The 17,437-nt window shown below is 39.0% G+C and overlaps 1 protein-coding gene across 3 annotated transcripts in view; it reads right to left on the bottom strand.

Moving 5' to 3' along the window:
- The window catches only part of GPR176 (G protein-coupled receptor 176), a 39,757-nt gene that overhangs the window by 5,930 nt on the left and 16,390 nt on the right, over positions 1 to 17,437 (bottom strand). The window contains exon 1 of one of the 3 annotated variants that reach the window (XM_054068178.1): positions 15,741 to 15,763. The exons of the other annotated variants lie outside the window; for them this stretch is intronic. The gene's annotated coding sequence lies outside the window, so the exon portion shown is untranslated. Of the gene's footprint in view, positions 1 to 15,740; positions 15,764 to 17,437 lie in introns of those variants that run through there. 3 annotated transcript variants of the gene reach the window in all.

Raw genomic sequence — 17,437 nt, 5'->3', positions numbered from 1 at the left:
ACTTACACTTAGAATATAAGGCTTGATCTCTCCTCTCAAAACCTGTCTTTAGCAAGATGTTTTGAGGTTTTTTTAAATAATAATAATAATTAAAAAGAAAAAAAAAGAGTACTACCAGGAAATAAAAAAGGCTTACTGAAACTGTGCAAAAATGAACATTAACATTGAAGTCTTATCTTGAATTTCATAAAACACCCACAGCTTCGGTTTCTTCCAATTAACAAAATTTAAAGATGATACTATAAGTGAAGGAAACGCAGACACTCACTACATGACCACAGAAGCGCTTATTTGCTCAAAGTGCATTTTATGCACACAGAAGGACTCCAAAGACAGATCATGTATTTCTAATTGAGTTGTCCAATTGAAACTGAAAGTTTCCTAATGTTTCAGTTAAAAGTTAAAAAAAATCATAAAACCAGCACAAAAACATGCAAAGTTTTCTCAAGGGTTTCACAAGTGTTTTTTTCTAAAATTACAAGGCACTGGATTTATTTTCAGAAAGCATTCATCCCTTTCATGAATTGACCTAACAACGAAATGAAAGCAAACATGCTTTATACAACTGCTCCCTAGTAATTATTCATGTTTCTAATGGAGAGAAATCTCAAGTGGAGCACATCTCTCTCGATGATACTATTCCCCAGCTAATCAATTCTAACGTAGTTTATTAAATAACTCTCTTCTCCACAAGACACTACGCATTAGTCATTAAATTATAACAGCTCAGTGCATGAGACTGTAAAACTATGTTCAGATTTTCCTGTTGAAGAAATACTGCATTCAGTCATCCAGTCCACTGTGCACCACGAAAAAAATCATCCTGACTGACAAGTATTAGAGAATTAGTGAAATTCTCAGGAGCAGCCAAATTATGCCGCTGTGCTCTGTGCATAGTTCAGGTGTGAGCTAGGTGTTTAGCACTAGCAGTAATGACATGGTAAAGGCCAATGTCATCCTGATAAAATATGTTTCTCCTTTATTTTATATCTCCAGGAAATATAGTGAGTAGATCATAGAATAGATCACAGAATGGTTTGGGTTGGAAGGGACCTTAAATATCATCCCGTTCCAATTCCCTACCGTAGGCAGGGACATCTCCCGCTAGACCAGGCTACACAAGGCCGCAGCCAACCTGGCCTTGAACACCTCCAGGGAGGAGGCATCCACAGCTTCCCTGGGCAACCTGTGCCAGCACCTCATCACCCTCATTGTGAGGAATTTCTTCCTAATGCCTAGTCTAAATCTTTCCCTCTCCAATTTAAAGCCATTCCCCTCCATCCTATCACTACATGCCCTCATAAAAAAACCCTCCCCAGCTTTCTTGTCAGCCCCCTTCAGGTACTGGAAGGTCACTCTAAGGTCTCTTCAGAGCCTTCTCTCCTCCAGGCTGAACAATCCCAACTCTCTCAGCCTGTTCTCGTGTGGGAGGTGCTCCAGCCCTCTGATCATCTTCATAGGCCTCCTCTGGACCCGTTCCAACAGTTTCATATTCTTCTTATGTTCGGCATTCCATAACTAAACACAATACTCCAAGTGAGATCTCACAAGAGAGGAACAGAGGGGCAGAATCCCCTCCCTCAACCTGCTGGCCACACTTCTTTTGATGCAGCCCAGGATACGGTTGGCCTTCTGGGCTGCGAGCATGCATTGCCGGCTCATGTTGAGCTTCTCATCAGTGAGCACCCCCAAGTCCTTCTCTGCAGGGCTGCTCTTAATCACGTCATCCCCCATCCTGTATTGAAAACGTGGATTGCCCCGACCCAGGTGTAGGACCTTACACTTGGCCTTGTTGAACCTCATGAGGTTCATGCAGGTCCACTTCTCCAGCTTGTCCAGGTCCTCTGGTGTAAGTAGTATCAACAATCAACAAAAGCATAGCTACAAGCGTAATAATACTGCTTGACAAAACAACTCCATTTACTTTTCTACAGCTGGACAGCACGGAAAGTTTAGCTTCCTATCTCCAAGAAAAGTTACTGTTGACTACATAAAAACTGCACATTGTTCGTAATGTATATTGTTGCCACTTACCAGAAGCCCTTTTGAGTTGAAGTGGAATTGATTTATGAGGCTGTCAGGTTTGTTAGTGTTTTCATAGGCTACCTACAAATATATACAATGAGAGAAAATGGCATGTTCAGCTGCTGACTCAGATACCCAAAAGCAGCTGCAGTTCCCCACGCTCCAATTCATTGACACTACCATTCTTTGGCTTGATTTTATCTCTAACCAATAAAAAACCCCAAGTTTTTGTTTGCCAAGGAGATTTTTCCTATGGTTGTCCGCATAAAATGCCAGTGAGATCACATACTTGTTCATGCGGCCAATGTGTATACCAAGTAACAAGTACCAAGAAATATCAGAAAGTCAAGTGTAAGGTTTTTGATAAAACAGTGCACCATTTCAATAGAAGCATGCACTATTAACTTTCAAGTCTACCTCACAGATTTACTATTTAGGTATAGTACTAAAATGTAATTTGGAATGACTCTTCTATATATTCACATTGTGTCATGTGTCTTATGCAAATTACTTTTTGATAGCTGACAAAATAATTACTTCAGTATTTACTACCTGATGTGCTTTAAAGAATGGAACCATCATCTGGTTTTGGCAGGTGCTTTTGACTTGACAATGTATTCCACAGACAGTATTTAATCAGTTGTATTTAAAGCTTCCTAACTAGCTAGGAGATACTAGGTCAATCAAGCCACTTGCTTTCAAAATGATCTCTGACTCTGGTTATTAAAGAAGTACTTCTCACATAGTAATAGATATTATTACACTGCCCTGGAGTAAGGGAGAAGATGGTTTTCTGGGTTGTTGGTGGTCTGTTTTGTTTTGGTTTTAAGTCTTTCATCTAGTTTGAATTGCATTGATTTTATAACCTTAGTTCCAAAACAAGAATGCATATAAATGCAGAATGGAAAAATAAAAGAAATCAGAGGGGTTTCATTAATACTTCAGAGGCTGCTAAACAAGTCCTGAGCTATTCTTCAGGTTCCTACACATGAGCTTCATTCAAGACTCCAGATTCTCAACTGTTGAATTACTCCTACAGATTATCACATAAGTGAGTAACAAGGAAATTAAATTAGTTCTGGTACTGAGCGATCCTAAACGTAGGTGGAAAGAATAAAGCGTATAAACAAGATATTAGTTCTAAGATGAGGAAGAACTCTTTAGAAAGACAAAGTCAGAGCCTGAAAGGAGAAAAAAGGATAAGCAGACACTTGGGACGCTGGAAAATTAGTGGGTGAATATCCCTCAGGGAAACATTCTTTTTCCACTTACACCTATGAGTAATTTGTATATTAATAAGCTGCTCTGATGAACCAGATCAGCTCGGTATAGACTGGTAGCTCTTTCTTCTGATGCCTTCAAATCAAATATTTCCCTTCACGCATCTCAAAGCCACCCACTCAGAGAAAAACGTTACACCAGAAACTTTGCCTGGCATTGAATGTTAAGACACTTCAGAACAAAGCTGCTACATTTCCTATTTCACTGCTCCTCAACTTTCCCCAATAACCCCTTTCCACAGAAGAGGATAACAACATTCCAGGCAACAAGGTAATTCAACAAGCGTGATAGCAATCGTGCTCTGAATCTTTTCACAATGTCTAGAGGCACTTTTCTGTTCTGTATGTATTAGTCATTCACTGTCAAAAGACACTAGTCTAACACCAATGTTCATGGCTTACAACTGTGCTAGGCTGTTGCACATCCTCACAGTGGGCAAAGCTGTTATTTTCTATCATGGATTAGTTTGGGGGTGTTTCTGCTGGATAACTGGTCTTGGGCTACATAAGTTTGGATTCAAACTTCCTAAGTTGCATGGGATTGTACTGGCCAGCTGCGAGGCACCCAGGGAAATCTAGAGTGAACAGGCAGCTGGAAAACGTAGCCTTTTGCTGGTTCTTCTAAGTCAGTACTGCCTGGGGCATGAGTGTCACTTACAAACAGTCACATGTGATACAGCATATTCTGGTCACACTGAAGTCCACCACTAAAGGAAAAGGATTAAGTGTTTTTCTCTAAAAAGGACAAGTATATCTTTGGTCCTCTCAGAGAATGAGCTATGTCTCCAATAAATCTTACTATACCTGATGTTAGTTGGTAACTTTGTCAGTACACAGACTGAATGAGCAGGAGTTAAGCATCCGGTTCATCTGTGCCTTTGAAAATTTCTCCAAGTTAAACAGAGGAATGAGAAATATTAAAAGTAACCACTGCATGAGAAGTAGTTCTTTACACTTGAGAAACAAACACACATATAATGTCTGCAAAACAAGGTCAGAGTTTGTTTTATACTCTTATATTATCATAAGTATCAACATTCAATAACATATCCATGTACTGTACATGTACCAATTCCACTGTATTCACACTGAAAGGATGGTTGTTCCCAGTGATCCTCTACATTTTTTTAAATTGAGAAATATCACAGATAAGCATCCACACAGTACCTGAAGTCACACAGAAGCACACTGAGAAAGTAAACACGAAAACACTCCAAGGCAGCATGCTGCCAGGACAATGTCCTTCACACCTTTATAGTGTTTCAAGTTCACTGTACCTGCAAGGAGTAACATTCTCTGAGTAGTCATGTTATCAGAGTGCATTAGTCTGATTCAAAGCAGCAAAATACATTTTTGCTTCTCTTCCAAGTTGTACCCTGCTAGCATTTCACTGCCAGACACAAACTGTTGATGCGGGCATCAAAGTAAACTTCCTGAGACCAAATCTAACCTTTTGTAACATTCTAGCTACCAACTTCAAAATCCAGGGATAAGATTAACAATTGCACTCCAGTTAAAAACAGTGGGCAATAACTTAATTTGCTGCTTTATTTACTTCATTTTCAGTTTGCGCACATATGCAACCAAATATTTCATATCCAAAATGAAGTGTCTGCTGCAAGGCGACTACATTGGAACAAGGTTTGCTGTATACCAAACCTTTTTTTCCTCCTTCATGAAATAGGTGATCTCCGTAATTTTAAGATGTTTCTCACTCCTATTCTTGTAATTCTCATTCACATGTTCCTACTTACTTGATAAGTACTGATTTAGAAGTATAAATATGTAAAAGATTTATCAGTGTGGCGCTCTGCTCACCGAACTGAGCCCAACTGACTTACACCATGCACTAACTTGCCCAGTACAGAGTGTTTCAACATAGATGTAAATTATATCAGAAGCCCTTCAATTGAGAGTGTGATACTTGTCTACACGGTTTCTGTTCCCAAGTGTGTAGTTACAGAGTAGAAAAGATTTTAGGGAAGGAGCAAGTTCATAGGAACTTAGTTCTGGGAAGCAAACATAAGATTTCCTTGCAGGTACAGGTAAATTGTTGACTTTTGTTGCAGTATTGCATTTAAAGTTGTTCTTACAGCAAGCATGACTTTTGTGATGTGATGGTATTTGTAATGTCAAAATCACTATGGGAAATGATCAATAATATAATTCCATTTGTGACTTCTTTTACCATTGTCCTTAGTATTTTGTAAATTTATTGTCTGTAGTCAGATTCTAAAGCACCCACATCATGCTAAAAGTCTTGGATACCCACTTATACTTCTTTCAGATATACCTGTCTGAAGGGAGATAAGAAAGTGCTGCACTGATAATTCTTCACTTCTTCATACCCAGTGACACTTTTTCCACTTCACTTTTTGTACTTATTGTCCTATTCAATGGACAGAATGTCTAGGCAGGGACAATCATTTTCTCCTTTTTGATAAAAAACAGTTCTTCAGCAACCACTACAATCATTTTTAGCCAATCAAGGAAATAACCAAACCTGCCTATTTTGCTGAAGTACAGTTGACTTATCCAAATTCCTTGCCTCTATTTTAAAACCGATGTCCTCAAAGAACCTGAAACTCTTCAAGCTCCTTGGAAGGAAAAATGTTTAAAGAATATTGTGTCTGCAGCTTCAGGATCTTGGATTGTTCTCACATCAAGAAAATATGACAAAGGTATAGCTTTACCTTTGAAACCTAAGCTAGGAAATTAAAAACCTAAAAAGAGAATGTCCAGATTTACTGTGCTAACCATATGAGGGATATAAATCTTTTCGAAGTTATTAACTTTTTGAATCATAGAGCCTAAGGGATCAGCTTGTTTTACTTATTGCAGAAATTAAACCAAATATTTTTAAACTCTAAGAGTTTACATGACTCCTATGAAAGTCCCCCATGACATGGGGAACAATGCTTTTACGTCTCTATAGAGAGAGGAAATAGAAATAAAAAAGGAAACAGATAGAGAAGAGGTAAAAATATTGGTGTCGACATCATCAACATACATAAAATCATTAACAGAAGTACTGGATCCTACATCCCCTTTGCCAACCAGGTATCCCATCTAGTGAACCGTCTGGCCTCTCTTACACCAGGCTTTGTGCTAGTCGCTCCCAGAGAGCAAATCTGATGTTCTTACTGAAACACTAAAAGGGACGCAAGTGAAACAGGTAATTTTTCTGAACAGCCAATCTGTCTGTTCTTCATAGTACAAGAGGAATAGCTTTTGTACCTCGGAAAAGGACCATTTTGAACCTGTATGTCATGAAACAACTGAGGTGATGCAATAGTAGCAATAGTAGCACTTCTTATGCAAGGTGATATCGAGCAACACAGCAATTTACTTGAGTTCCCTGACCACTGTGCTGAATCTAATTGTAAATAGCAATCTTCACACGGGGAGCAAATACATTTAAGATTTGCTTTTAAATAATAATGGTATGTGCCAGTAGTTCTTTGTTTGTAAAGAGCCTATAGCCACATCTGTTGGTAATCTTGTGTGACGGATGCATCCTACCCCCTCATAACCAAACCAGCAGCCAGTTTGGCTCAGGCCCCGGAGGAGGAACAAGCCTGCCGACAGCTGGGGCAAGAACTCCTCCAGGAAACCTACAGGTAGCAGAGTAACACAGCGAACACCAATCAGGAGCCTCGTGCACAACTCTATTATATGAAATTTGTCTACAAGTCAACCAATCATTTAGTTATAATGTTGTGTGATTTAGTATGCTTGCTCTGAAGCGCTGGACCACAAGCTGGGAATTTTCAATTAAAAACTTCCCCAGCACGTACAACCTGTTCAGTCAAAACAAGGCCTCCAAAGTCAACAAAACCCAGGAAAATACAGGGGATCCAAGGATACAGATCATCAACACAAGCTGCACCAAGACAAGGTAACAATGTGTCTGAAAGACAGCAAAGGAATCCAAAGAGAAATAAGACCCCAGACCCAACTATTACTGCTGGACCAAACCTTCACAACCCCATTTCCCCTCACATATTTCCTCCATTTAGTAAGAGCGTGACCTTGTCATCAAACTCAATGAAGTCACAATTTTATTTAAATACAAGTTTTATCTAAAAAACTCATTCATGACGCTTTGCTACGTATGTTGTGTCACACCTCTTCAGATGTTCCTTTTTTTGTCTGACTTCACCAATAGGCATCTGCAATTCATATTAAGGCATGTCGGTGCTGTTAAGGAGATGTGGTCACCAAGAGGTGACTTTACACATCACAGATGCAGCTCAACATTCCTTCATTTAACGGGATCAGCCCCAGTCTACTCTTCCAGGAAAAACTTGCAGGACCCTGTCCGCTCTGTGGGACATGCCAAGGTCCATGAAGGGACTGACAGCTTTGCACTTGTGAAGCTATGGTAAAACTCACGTCTTTTAGAGCAACTCCAGCATTTGGCCTGTGCTGCAAGCTGCTCCAGCATCCACAGCAGCCAGAAGCCACAACTTTCCACCTTCTGCTCTGGACCTGATGACCTCCTGTGCTGTTCAGTCTCACTCCCTCCTGCCTTCACCCTCATATCCATACAAAATCCTAGTAGACCAGAACACAGCACGGAAGTGGTCCACCATCATCATGCTTATGTAAAATTACTTCTTCTGCATCTAATACTTTCCCATTTGTTCACTCAAGATATTAAGAAAAACTTATACAATAAACTAGTTGCTGTGCCATATTGCTGTATAGCAGATATGTGAGATCTATACTATCTAATAGTATACAACCAAGAGGACACTTTGAATGAATTTCTGGTTAGCTGATTTTCTCTGGCTTACATATTGAGGAAAAAACAGAAATACACACAATTTAAAATTAATTATACCTAACAGAGTAGCACAATTTAAAAAGCCTGTGGTAATTACTAGTAGTTGGAAGACAGACTCTATATTTGCTTTGGTAATTGAGGCTAACTTGCACTTTCGATTAAAAAAAATAATTACTACCCATTAGCACCAATTTTCATCCTCCACTGCAGCTGAAATTATAGTTTGTAGCTGAAAGACACCATAGTAACAGCAATTTCATAGAGCAGAAATTATTTTCTGACCTATTGGGCAGTCTTGTGCCTTTTTTTCTTTATACAACTAAGACAGATCTGATGTCATTTCTGTATCGGTTTGACTCTGCTTCCCTTTCTCCAATGTGTGAAATTATCATAAAAAAAAATTCATTCTTCATATAGTTTGCCATGCAGCTATTCACCAGGTCACCAGCTGGGCATATTTGCTCTTGATTCTTTATAAACAGATGTCTTTAGACAGAAATTACATATGCTTAATACATCCTACACAGTGGGAATAATTTATGTTATATTTAGTAACAAGCTTTTTCTCCTCCCTCCAGAGCCGCCTCTGAGATGAGTGGTTCTCTCCACTACTTCCAGCCCTGTGAATGGACTCAAACAATACTTGCTAGGAAGAAGAAAAGAGCTGGGAACTCTTATGCATGTCTAAAACACCATGAGTTATAAACTGAAAAAAATCAGCATGACACTAAATCAAATACTACCAACAAAAAAATCACACGGAAAAATATTCTGTCTAGTTACCAGAGTGAGTCATTTCACTGAAAAAATATGAATCTACAGAGCCAAATCAGATTTCTTCCAACTTGCTCAAGGGAAGAGGTATGTTCCTGTCGGATACCTCAGGCCAGGCAAGGTGCTTCACTGTCAAGATCTCACTGAATGCAAGAGGTGGGGGTCTGGTTTGGTTTTTTTCCTTAAAACTTATAGACCCCTGAGGTAAAATTTGAAATTTTATTGATCAAATATTTAACTCACAAAAACTATTATTGACTCTTCCCACATTTTCTCTCTCTCTCAGTTTTCTGCAGTTCCCCACTTAGAACTCCACTGTGGGACTTTTGAGGTGTCCACTTTCCAATCTACTTTCTTTCACATTTTTAATAACTGAGTTCCACTTTCTCTGCTCAAAATCCTCCCGGCAAGAGACACTGCCGTTCCCAGGTCCGGTCTCTGCATGACAGCACTATTAAGCCCAGAACAGTATTTGGCTTAGTGAGATAGGCAATAATAATTCGTCTTTCAAATGCCTTCATGGAAAATACTATGAAAACCTAATATGATTGCTTACCCCTTCCCTTTAGTTAAAAAAAAAACAAAACCAAAACCAGAAATTCAGCTTGAGCCATACCCTGTATCTCCTCAGACAGGCATATAGGTAGCAGACTGATCTAATCAGGACTGATGACTCAAAATCCAGAGAGACATGCCAAGCGCCCGGGACTGACTGAAATAAAGGGAACCAGATTCAGTTACACAGACTGAAGAAACACTGACATTTTTCTTGACCTTAAGAATAAGAATGGATTTTAAAATTCTAGGTCTGGATACCCTTTAGCAATAAAATAATCCTGAGGGCAAAGCAAGCTGTAAAATGGTGTAACATTGACCCAAAATATACCCCTGCTGTGTGGAAAGAATATTATAGGTTTCCTTTAACCTATCAAGAATTCAGATGACTAATCTACTGGAAAAAGAAGATAATACAAATGGGGTTTTATAAGTCTCATATTTTCCCTCTAGCATTAGAAATAAAAAAATTAGCCATCCGCATTTGCACTTCATAAGTCGTTGGGCACAGCAAAAGATACTCAACACTGAAACAAACAAACTCTGAAACTCAAACAAACTCAACAAACACTGAAAATTCTTATCACTACCAAACAAGGTATGTGTTATTTATATTTCAGCAATAGTCTTTTGTATTTCTACATTTCAAGTCCACTTCTCTCTTTTGCTTTCCTACAAAACCTTTTCCTACAACCATGTCACAATGCTTGGGAATGTATGCACGATATATTTGTGTAACTGCACCTCTTGTACTGAATCATCCACTGTCGGCGCACGACAAATGTTTAAGATCTCTACACCATACGGAAACAAACAGAAAATAAAAACAATCAAGCAATTCCTCTTGACTTCTGCAAATGAAGTATCAACAAAAATGTATGCCAAAAATCTATAGCAATTTCAGCTCTTCCATGAAGAAACAGAAAGATGTGCACTGGCTAGATGCTAAATTTTCAATTGCAAGTAATAGCTACATAATTAGTCCTGTTAACTTAAAAAAGGAAAATATACACATTTTGCACTCTTCAGGGTGAATATGAAGAGCAAAATAAAGTTTGCGTATTTTACTAGTCCCTGGAAAATTGCTATTGCAAATCTGAAAGATAGCAGAGCCATTCCAAGCCATTCCAAGCTAGCAGAGCCATTATCCACAGGTGTTTGGCATACTCCAACTAGTGACCTAAACACATAAAAAATGTGCCAGTCCTTTAACTGAGGCATTTAGAGATTTGTCTATCAAGATTTGCAACAGAAACACTAAGATCAGTCTGAATGAAACATGGATTCTGCCAAAGTGATCCCATTTCCTTTTTTTCAAAAAAAAAAAAAAAAAAATTATTACTGACAGACTGCAATGTTCCAGTGCTGTCCTAGGAAAAGAAAAATGTTTTAGCACAGGGAGCTATGACAACCCTCTGTTCTGTTCTGCCAAGCCACTCCTTTGTACAGAGAAACCTGTGGATGCTCCATGTCCATGATACATTTGGACCTTTGTGCTAACACTGTAAAGAGGGCCACAAATGATGACGCAGCTCTAAAAGCTTTAATGTATGAGAAGAGCCTTCAGACGTTTCTTTTCTAAAAGCATAGTAGAGGAAGACTTTATCAGTAAGGTAACAAACTTAGAATCGAAACAGCAGACAGTCAAGATTAAAAGTAAAGAAAGAAAAAACAAACACCTCATAGCATTTTATTGACTCTACAATTGCCTCTGGAGCCTACTCAATAAAAATTTAATTTCCAAAAACAGCACTATAATGATGCAAAAAAAAAAACATTACATAGGAACTCAAAGACATGTTGTTTAACCTTGACTCATTCTAGGTCAACAGACCACAGTGGAACCTGCACGCTGAGGAGAGTAAGGGTGTCCCACCTGTATCCTAAAGCAGAATTTGGATGACGTAGCAATTCCCCAATTCCTGTACAATTATTTTTGGTGAAGATTATTCATTTTTTGTTCATGACTCTGTGTTCCAACAGCAAACAAATGAAAACCTCTTGGTACTTCAACAACGGAAAAGTTAATTTACCATTTCAGGCTTTATTGGCAAACTATACTAGTAAAGAGATGCAACTGACGACAATAGTTAGATAAATATTTCATATATCATCTTGTGTATATATAAATCAATGCAATAGTAATGTCTGAGTTGTATATACATTAATAATTACTGTTACTGAAGTGCAGTTTAAAGTGTACTTGTAAGTCTTAAGCTGTCAGTACAGGGCAGCAAATACTGCCAGTATGCCAATAGCCTTTTCTGAGTTTAAGTGGTTAAATTAAACAATGCATCAATTATTTTGTATGCCATTTGCAAAGTGTATGCCTTTGGGTTTTTTGTAAAAAGAAAAGCAATTCTCTTCTGGGCCAAATACTTGGCTAGTGAATTCTGCCATATGGCTATTACAATATCAATGGCACTCATGTAGCTTCTGCAATGTTTTGAAGCCACACACCATAGATGTGCCTGTCAGTGTACAGGGAGCTCCCTTGCAAATGTCAGTGGAAGACACTACTCTCTCAAGGCTCTGTTTTAATGTGATTTGATAGTGATACTCTGCAAAGAAAATGGAAATTAAAAATAAATTTCATAATGCCATACACTAAGAGAATTGTAAAACGACTCAAAGGACCATTTCCATTCCTTGGAAATGAGCAGACTTAATTGGGGAGCATTTTTATATATCTTTTTTTTGGTCATTCCACTGATCCAAGGCTGCCTGATTTATGAATCCATTGTAAAACATTGCACAACTAGCTTTGCTTTGCTGAGATTATAGAGTCTCTGTAGGAGACGCAATGAGACTTACATTATAAATAAACCTACTTAGAAAAGCTAAAACCAAAACAAAATCCAAAACTGAAACCTGAAGCCACTCTTCATCCATCAGGCAGGCCACTGTCAATGCTTTTGCCTGTCCCCATACTCACTTCCATGAACTTTCCGCCTTCTCAGCCTTGCGAAGATTGTGCCACAGGCAATGATGGGAAAGCAGGATTTGCAGGTCACCTCTAATTCTCCCCAATATAAACAACTGAAGGAAGAGAAGAAGATGGACAGTTTTCCTGTACTCTTTCAACTCCTTCCTGAGGTTAATATGCAAGAGTAATGCCACCCATAAAAGAGGGAGGCAGGTTTTTTTCCCTGAAATACAAAAGGAAAAAAAAAAAGAAGGAAAGAGGCAGAGACTACCCTCTGTACATATATCACACATACCAAGTTCAAATTCCATCAGGGATATAAATGTTCAGCTTTAGCCTCCCAGAGGCACAAACTCAAGAGCATTTGATTGATCTGATCATAATTTTTAACTCTCTCTGCAACAAAGGACCTGACCCAAGCCGCCAGCAGAGCCTTCTTGTGTCAATGGTTCATTCCTCACATCACTTAACACCACCTCAGTGTGACAGGCATTACTATACCCCAGTGTTCCTTTCTGCAGCCTAACAGGAATCAGAAAGCATTATCTGGTTAAATTCGCATTTCCTTCAAACATCACATTTAAATGAGCACTGATAATGCAATTACCAGAATCACACTGCTCTGAAAATACATAAAAACTGTAATTCGATGAAGCAGGCACCAAAATTATTCCTGTTCTTCTATCCTAATTTTTGTCTTGTTAACTTATTGTTTAACCAATTTAATGTTGCTGGGAAACAGAACAAATGTTGAAGAAGAGATGCTAGCCTCCTCTTCTTTCTCCACATATATACTCTTAGAGTCATTTATTCATTTGTAAGGATTCCTTATCACATTTAAAAACAAGTCTTTTAAAAAAACCTGTTTTCATGCTGTCTGTTGGCTACAACAGATATTAGTGGGTATTGGTTTTTGCCTAAATGCATCCTTTTTCTGCCAAGTGTTACATTTGTGAATATTACTAACTCAATTTAATTATTAGTTTTCCATTTTTACCTTATTTGATTTGTTCATGGTTGGTTTATTTTTAAAAACATTTTCAATACTTATTACTAAAGCTATATTGGAGTAGTCATGTATATTTCATGGAACTGCTCTACAGGTGAGATCTTATCAGAGGATAAAGCAGAAAAAAATCTAATCTCAAGCTACCATTTCAGTACAACGAACACTCAGCTCTACAAAGTAATGAGAGGCAAACACGGTATGGCAGGCAGTATCTTTTATTAAACCAACTGCAAAGACTGGGAGGGAAGAGGGAGAGAAAGAGAAGCCTTCAGGCTAAAGGCAGACCTTGCTTGGACACAGGAGTCAGTACACTTTGATCTCTATTATTATTTACAAGAGCTGGTTTTTATCTGGTCTAGCACAAGCCTGGTAGGATACTTCTTACATTTACTGAAATGCAAGTAAACGGAATGCAAAATAAAGCTGAGTTTATGACAAATGTGAATACTAAGTAATCACACTAACTCAACTGAATTACGGGTAAGTCACTGAAAATAAACTAACTTGATTAAAGACAACCTCTTTTTTACCCAGGAGAAGTTGCAAATTTACAACTTTGGCAATGTTTTCTAAAGAACAAAATTTTCTTTCTCATAAAAACCTATATAAATGCAGAAAAATGTTTTAACAACACTAGAAAGGCAGGCCTACATCTCTTATTTTAGAAACCTTAGGTTAGCCCAAACTTCATCACTCCACTGGAACAAAAAGACTGTACAAAATGAGCCCTGTCAGTACTGCAACATGCCACAAAGATTGTGTTTGGCAAGAAACATCCATGCGGAGTCTGAATTATTGTTTCTTAAGCATAAATTGCATCTGTGACTTTATACAGGATGGTAAACACTTCAGAACACTTCACTTTATCTGGTGTCCACACAGATGGGACAGAGCAGTCCCAATGCTCCAGGCATGACACCAAGTTTCCTGACACCTACTCAGTTGTGCAAGGAAAACCAAAGCAAGCTCCCATACTTTGTTACAGTTCTGAGGTCTAAGTTGGACACATAAAGGAAAACTCAGATCTGCCAACAGTTTTGAACTCAGTTGTTAAAACAAATATAGGCTGATGTCCTTGTTAGCAGCAATAAATATATAAAAGGTTAGCCAGTTATTAAGTCACATCTAGAACTTTTGAGCACCTTTTTATTCTATTTTGAAAACATTTTGCTCTGGTGACTGACTTCCATATAAATCTTCCTATTAAAACTTTCATGAAAGTAATCAAGGTCTTTAGCGTGAACTAAAACCCACAGAAGAGCACATGACCTGGTGTAATAGCACATAAAATAAGAAGACCATTAGCTTCATTTACCTTACCAAAGACGATGATTCATGGCAATAGCTGATAGTAAATCAGCAAAATGTTTCTTTTCCAGACAGAACAAAATACAGGAACCTTCTTCTTTCCTACTGAAACACCACCAACACGTCAGGGCTCTGAGTAATAACCCCATCTGCTTCTTTCTTGCACATACTTCTACGCAGAAGCAGCCTCTTCCACCCCAACACCCTTCCTCTCTGCACCTCGCTGTAACACTGCCTTTCCATATCACCTCTTCCCTAGTGTATGACTTTGCTTCTTAGGGTACAGAGCACAAAAATCTCTCTCGGCCCTCGTGATAAATACTGAGAAAGCAGGAGTATTCGGTGCCCACACGACGTCACCAGCTGTGCTGCCCCAGGCTCAGCGGTGCAGCTTGTGCTAACAGCCACACCGAGATTTCAGTCGCTGCCTCATACCGGGTACCAGAGGGTGTGAGATGCTGTGGATAGCAGAGTATTCTTTTCCCTTACCGTGCCTGAATGACCAGAGCAGGGAGATGGAAGTGTATCACAAAACTGGTTGCACTGCCTGATGGGTTTTCAGCAAGTTACCTTAGCACTTTCTCAGCTTTTAAAGTGGGGATGTAGATGGGGCAAGGCTGGGCAAGAAAGGCAGAAAGCAAGCCATCCTCTCTGCCAGAAAGGTCTTCAGAGAAGCACTGACCACTGCCACAAACGCTTACAGTAGGGTTACAGACATTCTCACACAGACAGTGTCATGTGTTAACATCAATCTTGCACTCATGCTTTTTACAGTTAGGCAAAAAAGCAAATTTCACACAGGCTGACTATGAGGGCCTCAGTGGCCACTACTGGCCCCACCCGGGACCCTCTGCCTCTCCCCACGGCTCCAGCAGCTGTGTTCAACCTCTGACCTGGGCACAGCATCCTGGTACCAGCTACGCTACAGCTGCACCTGCCTACCATCCCTTGTCCTGTCCCTTGGCTAGATCTCAGACCTACGTCACTTTATTTTCCAGTTAAAGAGATTAAACATTGTATGCTGCCACTTTCCTCCTCAAGAGAGAAACATTAAAAAGATGGCAAATATCTCACACAGGATCTACTCTTAACCCATACAGAGCTTCTTTTTTCATTTGGTCCAGACAAGCTCCTTCTCTTTTCCAGCTGGGCTAGCTGTCTCTATGGCTGGTTTCCTAACAGGAAAGAAAGTTAAAATACAGCAAATCAAAAACTCTCATTTACACTTGAGATCAAATCAAGGTTCCCCAATGCTTCACTGAAATATATGGCACTTTCTAGCGTGTGTTTCTTAGGCGAGTATTGATTCAGTTACAGGTCTATAATTTAATGCTCCCTGCTAACTACTAACACATTACTAGCTAGTATCTGTGACTGCTATTACTTGCTGTTCGAGCAGTAGTCACCCTGCCAAGAAAACAATTATAAAAAAAAATCTGATTGCACTCAGGAGGTTCAGGTGAAAAGACGCAGTTATAAGGTCACAGGAAAAAGGAGATGTGAGGAAACTCTTCAGTCTGATTGCTAACTTCTCCATAGACCAAACTAATTTTCTGTAACTCGCCTCCATATCTACAGCCAGATTTCACTCTTTCTTGCAGTTCTTTACAGGCTTTCCAACTGTCAAGAGTTAAAAAAAGCTTGGGTTTTTTGTTGTTTTTTTTTTTAATTGCATGCCCCTGTGATGGGTCTCAGTTTATAAGAAACCTTTTGGGAACCCTCGGAGCAGCAGCAAATTGTTCAAAAGACTCCCCAAGTCGTAGCAGAATCATTCCACACAGTAGTATTATTGGATTAATCAGAATAAATGAAAGCACTCAATAGCCAGCAGGAATTTTCCAAGTAATACTTTTCCAGTGTAGTAAATCATTTTGCAACCCAAAATTTATTTTAAAAATAACTTACCTGAAGGAAAATAGAAGTGGGTTTTTTTGCGTGTGTGTTTTTTATTTAAATGAAAAGTTGATTTCTAGATCCTCCAAAGGTACAGCCTGGTCAACATCTAGAATGAGACACCAGAAATGGGAGTACTGAGATGAGATCAGATGGTTCTGTAAGTAGCCAGGTTACCTCTGGGGGTCACTTCTCACCAATTTTGCAAGACCAGATCATGATTCTTCTGGGTGACACCCTAAGCCTGATACCCAGGAGATGGTGAACATCCATCCATACGGCTTCTCAGGACACACAGTCAAAACTCACTCATAACACTGACAACTTCAGCTGTGTGGGCTTACCTGAACACCACAATCATGTGCTTCTGCTATTACCTTCACATACTCATCACCTACTTCGACAATCACTCTTTTGTTCTTCCCTCGGTGTTAACCTAAAGGTTACAAAACAAGGGGTAGGAGAAGGCAGGGGAAAGTAGGGGAGATTTTTCCATTGTTGGCAATTGCTTCCCTGTGTGAAATTAAAGATGTTAAACAACTTTAACGATTAAAGTTTCAAAACTCAAGATAAATGATTGTGCTATCAGATCAAACTAAGTGGTTACTGTCACTCAATAAGGCCAGGCACCAAAAAACCTCAGCACAGTATGCCGATATAATTGTCCCCAGGTGTGGTAGTCCAATTCAATGGCCACTCCAGCACATGATGGCTGTTACTCCATTACCAGGTGCAAAAAAACATTTGAACCCTAATTTCATTTTAATCTGAACAGATGTGCTGACACTGAATAAGAGTGATCTTTTAAAGCAAGTTTATATAAACGAATGCAAAGTTGTGTGTAAACATGGTTTATAAATGATTACATATACATTAGC

Source organism: Cuculus canorus, chromosome 5 (genome assembly GCF_017976375.1).
Source record: "Cuculus canorus isolate bCucCan1 chromosome 5, bCucCan1.pri, whole genome shotgun sequence".
Classification (NCBI taxonomy): domain Eukaryota; kingdom Metazoa; phylum Chordata; class Aves; order Cuculiformes; family Cuculidae; genus Cuculus; species Cuculus canorus.
This window is presented reverse-complemented; position numbering and strand designations above follow the sequence as displayed.